Genomic DNA, 19,191 nt, shown 5'->3' with positions numbered 1-19,191 from the left:
TCACTGTCAAAAAGTGTTTCTGCTATAAACTAGCAACCAATAAAAATACACGACCACAACATTTTTTTTCTATAAGTTGAACTCAAGTTTGCTTCAACTCCAGATATCAATAAGTTTTGTAAACATTTAAGAAAATAAGATTGTGTCATAATTGATGAATGTTCTGTGATAATGTTTAACAAAGGTTGAAAAATGTAAAACCAACACTTGCCTTTCGTTATAACTTGTTTTGTGGGGTGACTTTGTTCATCTTCCTCCAGTATTACACCTTCCAGACTATGACAATATTATCTTCTGTTTAAAACGCGCTTTTTAAATGATGTTTTGAAACACAACATTTGATCAGAAGAAAATATTCGAAACAAAACGATAGAAAATTTACTTGCACTTGCAGTTAAAACGGTTTTCCATTTAGATTGTAGTGAGTAACTTAATAATTATCTTAAACCATTATCAAGGCACTTGATTTAAAAAACCTATCTGCAAGAAGCACAAAGCGTTCTGCATGTCCTGTTCACATAATTCATACATAAAGTGTCAAACGTGATTATGGAGTACCGTGCATTGTGCACGCAACATCTACTGAAAAAGTAGTCGCACAGGTTTTATCTATGTTCATCACCAGACAGACACCAAAAATTGTATACACAGGTAATCGTTATTTAGCTTCGCTCTTTTTAAACAATCTTTTTTCGTTTTCCAAATCTTTTCGCATATTTACACTGTATATTTCAATATAATTAAGTTGATTTTCACAAAGGTCAGAAATGAAAAATGATGACAATGACATACATAATGTGGTCATATGAAATTTATAACTGCTGTTAGGTGATCTTTGTGCAAAAATTGTTCTCAGATCTAAAACTGTGTACGCAGCTACTTAATGCAAACTATGAGGAATAAATGTGTTTAAGAAATGTATAATGGTTTCGAGCTACGTTTTTTGCAAATATTAAATTAAAGACCATATATCGCATCGTACAGGGTTAGTAATAAGATTTGTAAATCATAATACCATGAAAATATATCTTCAGAATTGCATTCATGTTCTATCAATCAATCGTTCCAAGTTGAATATTTATTGGTATAATCTGTATATATGTTTTAGTTGCAACACCTTTTTTCATTTTTGTACTTGCATAATTTTATACAATGTTACACAAGAACAAATAAACGTACTATTACGTCAGTGTTCAATCCGAAGAACAACACAACTACTGCAGAAAAAGAGCTATTGCTTTTCAAACCTGCGTTTGCTTTTACAATTTACAAATCACTTTGAGTGTCATTTGAGAAAAATGTAATTCGGAAAAACGGTAAATACGGAAATTAACTACACTTATTTTTCATTTAAATCATGTATGTGCGTAAGTTAATGGAATAAACTCACACACATATAGAGGTTTAAGCACTTTATATCGACGCACAAACATTTAACGAGAGGTATATATCTATACTATAAATATATATAAACATAATTTAAAACCTACAAACAAATAAAAAAGAATAACAACAGGTCTGAACTTTTGACAAAATATACATTATTTGAAAATGTAAAATAATTCATTCCACAAATACATGAATTCATTTACTATTCTGAAAAAAATACACCAACTACAAATAATGTCAAACTCACAAGTTTTGAAGAATGTTTAAGAGTTAACAAGAGATGTGTTTGTCAGAAACACTATGCCCCCTACTGCGCCGCTTTGATTTACTTATGTTTTATTATATCCCTTTACAAAATATTACTTCCCTTGTGAAAATGATCTGTACCTTTCAAATGATAAATATAAATTATCTCCCTTTAAAGCTTGTTACTTCCCTTTGAATAGTTTTTTTGACATTTGACCTTAAAGGAAGAAATAAACCTTGACCTTTCACCACTCAAAATGTTCAGCTCCATGAGATACACATGCATGCCAAATATCAAGTTGCTATCTTCAATATTTCAAAAGTTATGGCCAATAATAAAGGTTTCGAACGGACGGACGGACAGACGGACGGACTGACCGACAGTTCAACTGCTATATGCCATCCTACCGGGGGCATAAAAAGAGTCTACAGCAATGGTCGTGTATGTTTTGACAAAAGAGCAGCACGGTCAGTTATTTCCAAACTCCAACACCTGTTTAAGTGCTGACCAATATAAATCGTTTTGATTTCATATCAATCAATCTGACTTCACACTTCATGTATGACATCATAGTACGTGGCTGAACGAACACATGCAAATGTATTTCATCTAAAAAATATGGATACACACATTTTAAAGGACGGGTATATTACATATTAACACATTTATAACATAGAAGATAAATGACTTAACAATTATATAATTGACGTAATTATCGAATATTATAATGTTGTAATCCACCGAGACCTTTTGTATTCTAAACACGATTTTCATTTTGACAAGTATTTTTTTCTTAATTGTATATGTTTTCAAAGAAACAACACTTTTTAAGTATCGCCAATTTATGTTTAAGGAACACTTAGTGTTGCAACAGTGAAACAGTGAATGGACTAGATCGAGGTTTGTTATGTCCAAGTTAAAATGGACACGTATGTGTAAATGCATTCACCATTAATACAGCAGCTTAGTTTTAACCAGAACTAATGCTATCAGTATGATCATTTAAAACATATGGATTACATAATGGTGTAACTATTCTCGTCTTAAATGTTTATTTAAGCATACATACGCTTGCAATCCGAAATGGGATTAACCAATATCCTAACTGTTACTAGTGAGTTCTGTCCTGTTTTGGGTAACAGACGTTGTACGCGTTGTCTTTGAACATCTGACACTAAGATAATATATACACGAAAATATTGATCCAGTTTTGAACAGAAAGAACTGCCAAAGCACCGAAGTGTAAAAATAAAGACACTACTCGTTTTCTTGGATCCGAGTTATTGACTAACAGGTCCGGGAACAATGACAAGTACATCAAGAAGGCAATATAAGGTATATGGAGGATTACAAATATAACACAAACTGAGATAAGTGTAAGGGATAGTACGCGATTTTTCTTACTTATAGAGTTTCTGCCTGATAGCTGAATACTTGAGTGAGTTCGTGTTGTTAAATTTCGATTTATGATTATATTACATACAATTATAAACAAAAAGGAACAATTGTGTGATATACCGTTGTAAACGTTGCCCAGAAAGTTGAAAAGAAATACGATGGATTACAAAAGGTTGCTGGAGGGGTGCGATGAGAATGCGCTGCAACAAAGTCAGTCAAATTTGGGACCGATATCAACAAGCAGAAACAACATACAACAATTAACAAAAGTGTAACCAGTCTGAATGAATACCATATATTCAGTTTGAATGGGAATGTAACTGCAATCGTCCTTTCAAATGTCCAGCAGAGTATTATATAATTGGAATACAGGGTTGATGTGGCCATCGAATACTGTGATGACATGTTTAATCTGTCCAATTTAAACCGATGTCATGGACTAAATGCACTTCACATGCACTAAAATCTGCAATGCTCAATACAGCTATATACAGTTCCGTCCTTTTGAACGGTTTCACTTGAAGCGATAAAGCGAAAGAGATAGGGTTAGTTATAAATCCAGGTGTTTTAACGTATTTAGAGTAATGTCTAAATGATTGAAATGCTTTTATCAAATCAAGGACCGGATCTGAAGAGGTGAAATTGTCGCCTGTAGAACTATCACGAACCATCAGTGATGTCGAATCATTTTGCATTCCAATCCAAGGAGAATTATTTAAGTCGAATCCAGCTGTTGAGTTAACTGGAACGACTGTTTTGTCGGCGGTATCCGTTTGCGCATTTGAATATCGCGTCAGGAGAAATAGGAGTATCAGTCAACACGCTGTTTTCGCCGTAGCTCTCATTCTGTGAAAGAATACACGTAAGATCATGTCAAAGAAAACGCACATTATGAAATGTAAACATATAAATGGTTCGTTCGTTCATCCCCTCGACTATATACAAAATACAACACCTTTAATCAACGGTATTAATTAATTGGTATTAAGGTCTTCATCAGAAAGACGTTTCGAAAAAGTCAGATGTTATATAGTTGTCCAAAACTAAAGTAAACGTCTTGTTTTTCACATTCAGTTTAACTAGTAAATTATTAAGTTTCTGTACAGTTGCAAACAGTAAAGGATGGTTTTAGTATATCGTTTATTTGAAAAACAAATAAACATTTACCTGCTGAATGCGGCGATGGCACTTCCTATAGCCTATTGTTTAATATCATATGCCGTTATTTTTCAGGATAGTACCTTTTATACATGCTTTCTTTGAACCGGATCATGTGACAGTTCTTGTACCAAAACCAAGACAGAATCTTACGATGTTTTGTAACATGATGAATTTAATTAAACCATATCATTAAGCGATAACGGTAATCAAAGAATTAACTAACTATAACAACGTATATCTTTATGAGCTTATAAGATGAGTTCAGCCGTCGTATTTGCGAAGGCTAAGCCATAAACTGAATGCTCATTAACAGTATATGAGCAATTAAACGTATAAGAACCATTAAATACTCGCCATTTGCAAATAATCCAATAAAGCATGAGTTCAAATAAAGTTCAGAATTTACAAACTTAAGTTCACTGCTGAGGCAAGTTTAGGGTGATGTTTGTTTATACTCAGCGCAATATCATTTTAGTGCATGTTGTTTCCGTTCACTGTGTTTACTGCGCAAGCCCGTTAATATGGCCATTACACGAATTCAAAGAACTGTGTAAGATCTTATTGGAATTGTGCAGGCGATAATCTATAGAAGAAAACAAGTGGTTTTCTCAAAGTTAACTGTTAGGACGTCAATTTACCGCTAAGAGATAACGTTTATATTAATTGTTTTGGACGTAATTGTTTGCCACGTAAATTAAAATTGATAAACGTTTACGGGCGTGCATAAGATAATATTCTATGCTTCTGCAAAAAAACATTATTCAGGAATGATAACTTATGTTGTAATTTCCCGAACACGGACCGAAAAACGCATAAATGCTTTGATGAAAAATGACGTTCAAGAAATGTACTTGGATGCAATAATACAATGAACTAACTTGAACAAACATTACATAAATTTTCCGAAATCGCGTAGAATGCTATTCAAATTCTTTACGGAAAGATTTTAATGGTTCTTATTGAATGGTTTTATTAAGACAAAAATATATTTTCCATTATAAATGGGTAACGTAAGAAATACTTTGCGCGTTTGTATTATCTTTATTTTTTTCTGACTTAAGTGGCAAAACACAACAAAGCAGGTAATTATAACAGTAAAAATATACAACAAAAACAACTGGGTTGAGGCAAACTAGAGAAGTGAATTTGTTTGAAATCATTTACATTTTAGTGTGTCGAAACAACGAATAACCAATTAATACACTTGCTTAATGAATGAAAATTGTCTTAAAGACTTATTTCACCCTATCTCATTCGTACCAACTTTTATAAAGTTGACATCATTATTTGAGAACAACAAACTGATTCGAACCCAATAGATGACATTTGTTTGTATTTTAGGTACTGCACAGTCCCATATTTATTGTTTTTGGCATTACTAACTGACATCAGATTGACGACTGCTGAAATATGAGTGAAGACCTATTCGAGTGTGATTCAGTAATTTAAGTTCAGATGTAATCACCTGTAAATTATGGGATATAAGATCAAAAAAAAAAATTATTTAAACATAGTTATATCCGTTTAAAATATTCTTCATTTTTCAAAAGCTAAAATGTAATAAAAAAGGAATGAGATAAACGTTGATCATGAAATACTTATGCATATACAAGGTCTCTGACAGAGGTCCCACATGAACATAAACAAATTGTTGAAGAGTTTTAGAAATGACACTTTCCAATGTATACTTGTGTAGACTGCATCTTGGTGGGACATTGGATCAGCATTGAAGAATGACTTAATACAATAGCACATAAATGAAAGTTGATAGGATCAGCGCCCAAAGCACTTGCAGTGGGACTAGATGAAAATTGAGTAAGTTAACCCTGTTAGAAATTGGTAAAGATAAAAAGAGAAAAAAGCTACACTCTATAGTATATATTTATATAACATATATAATCAGGTATTCAGTTCTGCATTGGCTGTGCAGCCAGCTTCATTGAAACGGTGATAGCTGTTTCTTTAAAAAAAGATATATAAAACTTCAAATGGAGTTATGCATGAACAAATTTTTTCTAGCGTTAAAGTATGTAATGTACCCACTACATGTGTATAATAATCACTTGACGGCTTAAATACTACTACATAAATATGCAGATTTGTATTAATGGTGTATGCGTGTTCGTGTAACGGTTTCTTCTCATCAAGAAAAACAGTTGTTCACAATAGTAAGTGTATGTGAAGCAATATTTCGAAATCGTCGTGGTTCTGGAGTCCGATCTGAAAATATTAGGACAATACAAGGATAATATAATCAATGGGAGGTAATACAAATACTTTAGTATAGTTTGAAATAATGAGAATTACCGATATAAGTTTACCTTAAATATCTTATATCATATGAAAATACAATGTTTTAAGTAGAAATAAAGAACATAATAAACAATTATCGGTACGACTCAAAGCGGTATTTGTGATTAATCAGGAACAGTCGTTTTCCCCCGACTTTCCCCGAAGTTCGGGCATTTAAATATTGGGTTTAGCCATCAAATGTTCGAATAAATCTGAACAATGATAATCGAATATTCGACTATCATTTTCAGCATTTTGTCCTATCCTTAATATGTACATGTATCTCAATGAGTAGTCAACAACAAATACATACATGTTATTTTTCACATGTCTTTATTTATTAAAGAATGTAACGCACGTTGGAATTTCTTTGCAAGGAATGCAAGCGGTATGCAACTACAATGATTTTAACCTTTTTTACATTGAAATAATGCAACACAAACAGATAATATCCCTCAATTTTATGTTAAATGTCTGAAAGTGTTCGCTTATTTCACTTAGATCTACATAATTTGTTAAACCGTGAATGATGAGAAATACTAGTAGTATCTGTCTGTCGACGTGACCTCTTGTGTTCAAGAAAGACCCGCTTCGTGAATCTAATCCGAACTTCCTTGTTTGTGCTTTTTTGGTGTTGGCGTACACCGAATTATAACTGTTATTTCGAGTTATATTTAATGAATAAGGTCTAACTCTACAACTGACGTTACATGCATTAAAGTTGAATCGCAGACGCAATGTGTAGTACTGGTAAGACTTATCTCCAGCTGTTACAACTTGAATTTAAAATTAAATTTGTTCCTTGCATTTCCTAACTGGCGTTGATTGCCTTTTGAGATTCAGCTTTACGAAACATACATATTCGTAACGTTTTAATTGTGTAACCGAGCCGGGCCGACTTTTCATATCAGAAAAGAATGGAATCACGCGGCTTATAATGAACAACATGGAGTCCACATTCAGCCTTAGCCAAAGGTGATCAATAAAATTAAACTACAACCCAACAAAAGAATCGAACATAATTATAATAACACGTACCCAACAATCTGGATAACACAAATATCGATTGAAACTGAAACTCATCTGTACATTGAATTGATGCCTCTATTTGTGCTTTAATAAGACTCGTCAAACAGCAACTTTTAAAGTAAAAGACTTTCTTGTTTCGATGACAACTTAAATCCGGTTCTTATAATATATATATATATATATATATATATATATATATATATATATATATATATATATATATATATATATATATATATATATATATATATATATAACAAACACATATAATTCCTGACATAATGACAATTTCTTAGCAGTCTTTGAACAAAACTAAGTTGAATTTGTTCTGTTTTTATGCTATAACAAAAAAATCTTCGCTTAAATCAGCTGCGCAATTAATTTTTTCATGACATAAACTGTATTAGTGTGCAACAGATTCGATGAGAAGTGCACATATTTATTTAAGCGTCCTAGATAACTGTAACACAATCAAGCCTTTTTGTTTAACGACATATCAAATTTCGTGTAATTGTGTTTGTTGAAAGAAATAGACAAGGCATGACCAAAACTCGTGTACGAGTACAAATGCACTATTTTGATACTTACATACTCATTTAACCACTTAAGCTGTTTCGCTGTATGCCCTGGATAATATGAAGTCAGTTTACATATCTAATATACATTTTTATGTTAAACTATTGAATTAGGATTTAATATATTGCACATGAAACCGTTCTTTTACTGTATAAAATCTGTATAGGTGTATAGGTTATTTATGTTCAATTGGAGCTTAAAATATTATAACGATATTCGCAAATCAACAGCGTTGTTAGAATAACCCAAAATTATAATTCAAAATTTGTTTTAGCTTTTTAAATCAATGTTCACTGTCAACTTATCTAAGATAATATATATAATAATATCGTAGAACTACCGTGTATATGATAAATATGTCTCTTGTCTTTTCCGCTATTTTTATCTTTCAAAGGCACTGGAGGATTTCGATATAATTTGGCACACATGAAAACCAGTTTGAAAATATGTCCAATTACATAAAAAGGGTGATTTCATTTGGTCGAGTAATTTTGTAAACGAAACAACACTATATCAACAATAGTTCTTTTCAGATTTGCTACTAAACCAAGTCCTGAAGATTCCCAAACATAGAGACTAAGCTTCATATTATTTTCAAAAAGCCATGCATGTATATTAACTATCTATTAATGTTAGCCCCATGTTTAAAAATTCATACCGCAACAATTAAACATATGTTAAAAATATCATGGAACATGATGGACAATTTCGCTTTCACAAATAGTTTTCACTAATTAAATAGATCATTACATGGGAGAAGTTTCTTTATGAAATAGAATGTCTTCTATGCTCGATAAAACCGAACTGATATAGGTGAAAATACGATTATATACCAACGATTATGTGTTTTTAATTTATTATTTATTTTTCCTTTCGTGTATCAGTCAGTTCTTTTGATTTTTAATAGTCTTAATTAACATCAGCATATGTTATGATCAATACAGTAGGGCAAATATCGACTTTGTCCATTCTGATTAACTTCCAGATGTTTGTTAATGAAGGACATTTTCGTGTGTATTTCGATGTGTATGAGATCCCTCCGCGTCTGAGGCTACATTATGTGAGGACCCGGAGTGCGTCCCAGCACTCCTTCCTAATCAGATTTAAGACTCACGAAAGTTGGGACGAATTTTGAATGATAGCTGCAATTTCCAGCTATTTATTGTTTACTGAAATATTTTTAATTTTGAGGTGGTCTTGTGCTGTTGGGGGGGGGGGGATGAAACCGGAGTACCCGGAGGAAACCCCACCTGTCCGGTATGGTGACCACTAACCAAAGTCACATGCGCCAGGCGTGTCAATGTAGGAATGTTCTTGTTTTGTTTTTATAGCAGATAGTAATCACGTGACTATCAAGATAGGCATATCCATGTCGAGACAGGAACCTTTTTCTTAAATGTCGCTCACGTTCCAGCCATATCAGCAAGACAATAATTTGCGTTTATTTCGTATTAATATTCGCTCTATAGCTCGACTATACTCGCTACAAAATTTCTAAGCGGGATCACATAATTACAGCTCCCACTAATTAAATCTGAAGCGCCTAAAGATTTTCGATTCGGGTCATTTTCCGAAAGCCTGGTCATATGGTTATATCGTGCCACTTCATAAGAAAGGGGACAAAAACAACCCTAACAATTACAGGGGGATAACTTTGCTTAGCAATTTCGGTAAACTGTTTACTGGCGTACTTACAAAGCGTGTCGAAAATGGGGCTGAAGAAAATAAGATACAAACTGATGTACAGTTTGGTTTTCGGTCCGGTGTTAGCACTGTCGACGCCAGTTTTACATTACAGTCTTTAGTTGAATATATATTATCAAAAGAGTCACGCCTGTATTGCGCATTTATTGACCTAAAGAAAGCCTTTGACTCCGTTTATCGTAATGCTTTATGGTTTAAACTTTTTAATATGGGTCTAGACGGCAAACTTTTATCTATTTTTAAAGACATGTATTGTACAGTAAAATCATGCATAAAGCACTGTAATACGCTTTCCGATTTCTTTGATATATCCGTCGGATGAAGACAAGGGCAAAACAACTCGCCGACCCAATTTGAATTATTTTTGAAAGACATTGAATCGTTTATTAAACAGGATACTGAAGGCGATTTCGATCTCAACTTATTTGATATGTCGTTTGTCATTTTACTCTTTGCCGATGACATGGTCTTGATAAGCTAGTCAGGTGATGAGTTACAAACAAGTCTTACAAATTTATTTACTTATTGTGAAAAATGGGGTCTAGAAGTAAATACCGAAAAAACTAAAACTAAAACTATGGTCTTCAGAAAACGTGGTCCCATGAACAATACAGAAAAATGGTCTTACAATAACATAGAATTACAAAATGTGGATAATTTCAACTATCTTGGAGTCGTATTAAATAACACTGGAGGTTTTCAGCTAAATAGTCAGCATGTGGTCGAAAAGGCAGTAAAGGCACAACACGTTTTGTTATTAAATGTGAATAAATATGATGTCACCCCTCGTATTGCTTTGCAGTTATTTGACGCCTTTGTGTCTGCGACATTAAATTATTCGTGTGCGGTTTGGGGTTTTTGTAAATCAAATGATATCGAACGGGTACACCTGAAATACTGCAAATCAGTTTTAGGTGTAAAACAAAGTACTTGTACTGCAGCTGGTTATTCAGAATTAGGACGGTACCCAATATATATTCAACAGTATGTCAAAATAATAAAATTCTGGTTACATATTCTATATTCAGAAAATGCAGTAATTAAAACAGCATATTATACATCACTAGATTTACATGAGAAAGGATACAAGTCATGAGCCTCGAGGCTTCACACACTTTTAAATGAATATGGTTTAAGCGACGTTTGGGCAAATCCCTTTAAATATAGCCTCAACGAATTTGTGCAAATATTTAAACGTAGAACAATTGACTGTTTTCTACAGAAACTTAGAGGCGACATTAACTCGAGTGCTTTATTAAACCATCTTTATATACATTTAACTGATTCGTTTGAACCAGCACTTTATCTCGATAAGCTATTTAATAAGACTTACCGCCGCGCGTTTTCTCGCCTCCGATTATCATCGCATGGTTTAAGGATAGAAACGGGTCGATATGGTTACTGATAGACTCCCAAGAGAGGAGAGGACATGCTTATTGTGCAACAGCCGTGATATTGAGGATGAATTCCACTTCATCATTATTTATAATTGTTATACAGAACTACGCCGCAGCTTTTTGAAAAGGTATTATTATAATAGGCCCAGTATGTTTAAATTCATCCAGCTTATCAAGACCACAAACCAATCTGAACTTTTAGGGCTGTCTAAGTATATATATTTTGCAAGTAAGCATAGAACCGACTTAATGAATATGAATCAGTAACACTTTTGGTTGATATTAATCTTAAGCGTTTTTTTTCAATTTGTGTTGTTTAATATAATCTCTGCTATTGAATGCCACGGATATTGTCAATTCATGTTTATTGTATGTTAATTGTATCATGGCTGTTTGTATCTTCTTAAAGGAATGCGTAAATGTTATTATTAATCAATAGTTAATATGATTATTGAATACCTATTTTGTATTGTCGCTGTTGTAAATATCTTTATATAGGAATACTTAAATGTCATTTTTAGTAATTATTATAATAAGTAAATATCTATCAGTAGTTATTATAATTAATTGAATACATATTTTGTATTGTCGTTGTTGTAAGTATCTTTATATAGGAATACTTAAATGTTATTTGCAGTAATTATTATAATTAATTTAATATCTATTTGGTATTGTCTTCATTTGTCGCTCTTAATAGGAACGGTTAAATGTTATAGAAGTTATAATACTTAACTCAATATCTATTGTTTCAGTAAAAGTAAGATTCCAAATATCAAGTTCACATCGAATATGTTAAGAACATTCTCCGTATGTAAACTAATTTATGTCAATCACATTTCCTTGACATGCTATTTAATTGAAATATGTATTATGTTTAAATGGCTATGTACTTATTGTATTCACCAATAAAATTGTCTGTCTGTCTGTCTGTCCTAAAGTTGAGATATACGCGAATAATAATACTAAATTAAAGCTGATTATTTTCATGATTTAACACATTTTGAAATTCATAAGGATCATTTAATCGTGCTACATTAATTCGAAGAATTAAATCTTCATTTCAGTAAAATTTGCCACATTAGCATTGGGTGTTTATAACAGTTTAGGCTTACATAAATATTATAAAACTTGTCATTTAACGGCCACCTAAATTTCGCAAACTTAAAAAGCCTTTTTCTTTGAGATCTGCATCCTTGAGATAAAGTATCCGATTAAAGTCTTATTTTGTATTTATTATTTGTGGTTTCAAATATATACTTCTTTTAATATATAATGTATGATCAAAGTTGTTTTTCCCATGAAAGTTTTGCATTTTTCAAGGTTTTTGTAATTTTCAAAGAGATTTTTCATTTTTCCCCTCGGTATTTTTTCGTACTTTCTGTATGGGGTTCTAGAAAACAAATATACGTTCGTGTATGCTTTGTTTTCTATTTTAAATATTGTTAAGTATTTGTGCTGAGTGACGTTAAATTTTCTTTTAAATAAAAAATACCATTTTTATATGGGGAAAAAATGGGTAAAAGTAAAAATCCCTTGGACAAGGCTATTAAACAAATAATGACGTACATGAAAATGTTAAAAAAACATCATAAACATATCGAAAGGAAGTGTTTTTCGCAAACTTTATCTAACAATATGAATATATTAAAGGACAAAGTACTGAATTTTACAAAATGTCCGTTTCGCAAAGTTTTCCGGTGGCCGTTAATTGCTTTTTGTGGCTTGTAGACTGAAATAGCATTGGGTTCAAAGCTATCGTATAGCATCTGTTAGCATGTGGTGTTATGCATTTGCCATTAAATCATAAAAAAATATATGAAATAAAAAATAAATAAATGAAATACGCCGGTTTTTCTTTTCCTTGACAAACCTGATATTGAAAAGTTATGTCTGATACAAATTTACTGCCATTCTTAAATATTTAATAAACATTTCAATACTCTCACTGACTTTCAACGACATACATGTTTATACATAAATTTAAATTAATACGTCACTTATCACAATTAAAGTTATTCAAATAAATATTTATATTTCATGATGCATTATGTATTTGTAACGTTAACAACATAATAAGCACATTACACAACTCATTATCAGACATTGATCGCGTTGTCTCTTTATTTTGTTGTTTACATTCTATTTAACGCCACACATTATCTTTTTGTTACATCATCTGCATGTGTGATTCGTAACAATGTATTTAAAAAATATCAAATATACGTAAAAAATAAAACATCATAAAACATCATATTTACAGACTGCAATTTACCTTCTGTGTTGTGCATTTCTAGTCGTTGCATTTTAGAGACCTATCTTTCGGACCTGTTCTTATGTTCACTTCGGAAATCGTCCCATGTGTGGTCACGACGGATATAAACCATACGCCTGGTAAGCAATCCACGAATTAGCAAAAATCTGAACGATAAAAAAAGAAAAAAAGCAAAGTATTACATTGTTTATTCTGCAGTTAAATATGCACCTAACACGTAAACCGTAAACATCGTATTCTTCAATGCTGTACAATGTCACTTTTCAAGGAAAATGCTAATTTAACGTAAGATTCGATGTTCTATATTTCATACTTTTTAATACATGCATGAGTGTGCACGGACGGTTCAAAGTGATATAGGTATTGATATTTGGTAGCGATGTTTGGTGAGACGATCAAGTTTAAGTAGTCACAGTATGTGTATAAAAAACACCACGTCTATTTCATTCTTGTTTTTGCCGTATTCTTATTTTCATTTTCAGATTTTAATTCAAACAATAATCAAGATATGTGAGCACTATCAAGATGCTGGGAAGACATATTGTGTTTAAAAGACCGACAACACGAATGGATTTGGCCGCTGGCTTTCTTGCACAAGTTTCGATTAATAACATTGATTGTTAGAATGACTTGCTGCATTTGATGTTCGTGTATTTATAAACATTGAATGTGAAGTTTATGTTTCGTTTATGGAAAAACATTGATTAAAAATGTCCCTTAATTTGTGACCTTCAATATTCAAAGACAATTAACGCTTGGAAACTAAGATTTGCCTAAAAAATATCTGGACATCATATAATTGTATTTTTGCAGTGCAGACAAGTCGAAAATAGAAAAATATAACCATTTATTTAAGAATCAATGACTGATGATGACGGATACTAATAGTATTTCAATTGTAATAGTTATAACACTGTTGGTTGGTGCTGCCGTAGCAAACCTATGTTGTTTCTGTTACTGTTGGTACAAAAGTTGGTACAAAAGAGGAGACAATGATGGAAATCGGGGATGGATAGTGTCAACCGGAAATTTTGCAAATACCGTTATTTACCAAAACACTGGTTTGCCAATAGCCATAAACACTCAACACCCAGTGGGGAATTCAGAATGCCTACATACCGAATGCGTTAGTTATGAACCTGGACGAAATATTGGATTGGGTATGCACAACTCATTACGAAACGATGATGCGCAGCGTGTAGGTATGAGGACAAATCATGCTACATTTAGCGGCCAGAACTTTAGAGAAAACGCTCGTCCTGAATCGGAAGGACCACTCGTAGACTGGAGACTTGTCGAGAACACAGCGCGCCCACCGCCTGCATAGTCTGAGTTGAGTTGTGCACAGAAAAGGACACCCCGCGTTCCGCACGCGAGTTATCGATCGTTGCCCTCATATGACAAAGTCATGCGCGACCCTGAGACTTTCCAGTTGCATATCTGAACCCTCAGATGACAATGAAATGTTCGGCTACGAAACAAACATAGCATGTGTGTCCCCGAACAATTGCAGTGAAATATCTGAACAAACGTTCCCCTCACACTAAAAAAACACACATTTTTTCAAATATTGAAACAAATCGATTAATATGTTGCGTTTCATTTATTTTTTTAATTCATGGATAACACGAAATATGAAATTTGTAGTTAAGATATTTAAATATTACTATTGATTGATGTGGTGTCGCGTAATGAATTATCATGAAATGTATTTCTATGAATATTATTTTTTCTGATCATTGCTTAAGTACACTTCCAGCCATCAATTTTTATAAAATAAGGGTTTTCTTTGAATAACATTTAATCATTAATATATTTTAATAGTCTATGATAAAGGAATGTTTGTAAGTGAAATAATGGTATCTTTTGCATGAAAATAGGTTATGCTTAGTTATACATATTCGTGTACCCTGCAGATAGTAGCATAAACCAAAGATTTTTTTCAAACATAAATGAATGATGTAAAATGCTTGCAGGAATACTCTTTTAGGTTAAAAAGGCATTTTCTTTTTGTTTTAATGGATTTCATTGAAAAATTATATTGTTATGAATTTTTTGACAACAAGGGGTTACGAAATTTAAAATAATGTAATTAATTTTCTAACAAAAAAACTGGTACCATGAGTAGCATGAAAATACTTTTTTTAAAACATAAGTTTTTGATGACAAATGGGTGCAAAGTTTATATCTAGGGTCTAATAAAGCATTTTATGTTTGTTTGAATAGGTTATTAGTGTTTTTTAACCCAAAACTGGTACTATGATATTACTTGATGACATGCACAACTTTACCAAAACATGTATACTTATATTGTTTATTCTTGAAAATGTATCTCCCCTATTCACTAAAAATCAGAAAATTCATACAAATGATGTTGACATTATTTCTTTCAACAAGCAAATGGCCTCTTTCCCTTTTTATTCAGCCACAAGTTCTTCTCAGCCACATTAGAGTTATGTTGTATTTCATTTCCTAAATGAAAACATTTCCCACAATTTGAGACATTTCATTAAATATCTCATGTCTTAACAGCACACAAAGGCTAATGAATGTTAATATCAAGAACTTCCATACTAACATGACCATTCTAGGCGGGCAACCTAGCAACCCTTACTTCTTCATATCTTCCCATGAATCTGTTATATGTGTCATGAATCATTTTATCGGAAAACATGAAATGTTTGTTATAACTTTAAATAATTAAATGAAGTGATATTGACTGATAAAACCAACAAACTGATTAAAAGTGAATATTTTCTAAATTATTTACATTTTATATTAAAGGGGCTGTCAACCACGAATGACGAAAAAATAAAAGTTCTAAAATACCGTATTTGTTTACAATGGTTAGTTTATATTGATTAAAATAGCACGACTGGTATATTACATTACTTGAAAAAAGTTCATATTTTCAGTATATTCGGTAATAAAATTTCGCCAAGTGAAATCGAAAGTACATCGCGAAAATAGGTGAAATATCGATATACACACTATCAATAACGCAAGTAGATTCATCATTTTATATATAAAATATATACAATTCACTACGCATGCACAATTTTATGCCTGGGTGTACCACGTGACGATGAAAATCAATCTACTTGCGTTATTTATAGTTAACTGGTAGTTACCTGGTAGACATACCCAGTAAAATGTATTACCAAATATACTGAAAATATGAAAACTTAACAACTTTTTTCAAGTAATATAATATACCTGTCGTGATATTTTAATCTTTAAAAAACTAAACTAATTATTGTAAAAAAAATGTATTTTACAACTTTCCTTTTCTTTGTCGTCGTGGTTGACAGTCCCTTTAAATGCGTAATCTTTGCCTAAATGTTTTTCAAACTACAATGTATTTATAAAATTGATGACTGTTATAAAAAACCACACACAAAACTCAACATTTATATAATAGAAATTTCAAGATAAAAATAAGTAATACAAGTTTTATAAGATATTGGTTATAATTTCCAATATAATGGAGTGACCGAGATAAAGGGATTAATGAAACTAATGCATAGAAGAAGAAACGGAAATGCCATTTTATTGTTCAATATTTTATGCACATAATTTGATCCTTAAGGCGTATTTATAAGCATTTATAGACAGAGTTCCTCGCCAAAATCAAGGACATATTTCTTTTTATTCATTTGTGTAATGGTATACATAATTTCTTGGTAGAGTGAATGAGGAGAGCATTAGAAACGAAAACTTGTCAGCTAAAATTGCCCACGTGGTTACGGAAATTACCGATAAACGATCTCCGTAAAACAATATGTCGGGTTTCCGCAAAACACGATGGTTGCGCCCGAAAATTGTGATGTTACTGACTATTACTGATTGATAAAATAATGATTTTGATTCGCAGTTGATAAATTGGTGAGTTAAAGGCTGATAAACATTAAATATAAAAGCAATTCTGTCGTTCGGCATATGTCTGCCGATACATCTGTACAATCTGTAATTTCCGTAACCACTCGTTAAATTATAGTAGACACAAGTTTGAATCAAAACTTTTATGTTCTACTCAAATATTCTATAACTTTCCTGCTAAATACAAATACATTAATGATTTAAATGTAATATCTCATTGTTTTCAGCCAGGAATACTGTCTATGACCGTGAAAAAAAACATAACAAACTTTTTTGTTAACGACTTTTTTTTCTAAATAGCTTGCATGCGGCATGGCATTGAATGTTTTGAAAGATAAATATTTCGACTTGGATGATTTCGGATGTTTAATCCAATCAGAAAAGAGCTTTTAAACGTTATTTAGACCCGCGTGAAGCGAGATAATCAAGTACCACTTTTTTTTGTTTATTGCCGATTTGTGACATCACGTGTTGACTCCCTTGTTGGTTCATGATACAGATAGTTAAATGATAGGCACATCGGTGTACAGTTATATACAGTTAGTTACTGATGTAAATGTGCATGCACTACAGGAAGAAAAAGAACAACGTCTAAGAACATTGAATTTGATTTAGTTGACAGCAAAAGCAAATGGTCGACGCAAATGGCGTTGATCTGCCTATATCTGTCGAGGAAGTTAACTGTGCAATAAAACATTTAAAACGTAATTAATCATCGGGGAGTGATTGTATTTTGAACGAATATTTTATTGGATGCAGTGATATTTTATCAACCCATTTGTTTGATGTGTTTACGGTATTTTTGATTTTTCCCTGATAAGTGGGCAGAAGGGTAAATAATCACTTTGCATAAAAAGGTGCTGTTAATGATCTTTATAATTATAGAGGGATTACTTTAGTTAGTTGTTTTTCAAATTATTTACCACGATTTTAAAGAAGCGCATTGAAACGTTTTGCAATGAAAACACTGTTATTTCGGATGAGCAGTTCGGATATAGGAAATGTTATTCAACTGTTGATGCTATTTATATATTAATGTCGATTGTACAAAATTATTTAAATGAAAGTAAACGTTTGTATGTTAAACATGTATACGTAGATATGCTAAAATGTTTTGATAATATATACCGCAATGTGTTATAATTGAAAATGTTTAAGTCTGGTATAAAAGGTAAATTGCTTAGAATAGTGAAGGATATGTATGCAAATGTTAAGTCACGTGTTAAATCATGTTCATCTTATTCAGATTATTTTAGTTATGCGGTTGGACTGAGGCAAGGGGAGGTAATGTCCCCGATTTAGTTTTCTATATTCGTTGAGGATCTTGAGCTTTACCTTCAAGGCAACATTAACTCTGGTTTGAATATATATGATATTGTGTTGATTTTACTATTATTTGCTGATGGCATGGCTATTTTAGGCAAGTCACCTGCTGAAGTTCAAACACATTTAGATAACTTATACGTATATTGCAATTCTTGGGGGTTAAATGTGAATACTGCAAAAACGAAAATAATGGTATTTCGGAAGAAAGGTGGATTAAAAGAAAACGAAAAATGGGTATATAATGGTAATGTTATTGAAGTTGTTGATAACTTTAACTATTTAGGCACAGTGTTGAATTATACTTGAAGTTTTAAACTAAACCAGGAGCATTTGGTTGGTAAAACCCTTAAGGCCATGAATACATTATTGTCGAAATGCAATGAATTTGACATAAAACCAAAATTATTTTGCCAGTAGTTTGACTCATTTGTTGGTTCTATATATATTAAATTATGCTTCAGAAGTATGGGGTTTCACGAAGTCCGATGATTTAGAACGTATACATTTGAAATTTTGCAAAC

Source organism: Dreissena polymorpha, chromosome 11, assembly GCF_020536995.1.
Source record: "Dreissena polymorpha isolate Duluth1 chromosome 11, UMN_Dpol_1.0, whole genome shotgun sequence".
Classification (NCBI taxonomy): domain Eukaryota; kingdom Metazoa; phylum Mollusca; class Bivalvia; order Myida; family Dreissenidae; genus Dreissena; species Dreissena polymorpha.
The sequence above is the reverse complement of the archived record's forward strand: the minus strand, read 5'-3'. Positions refer to the sequence as shown.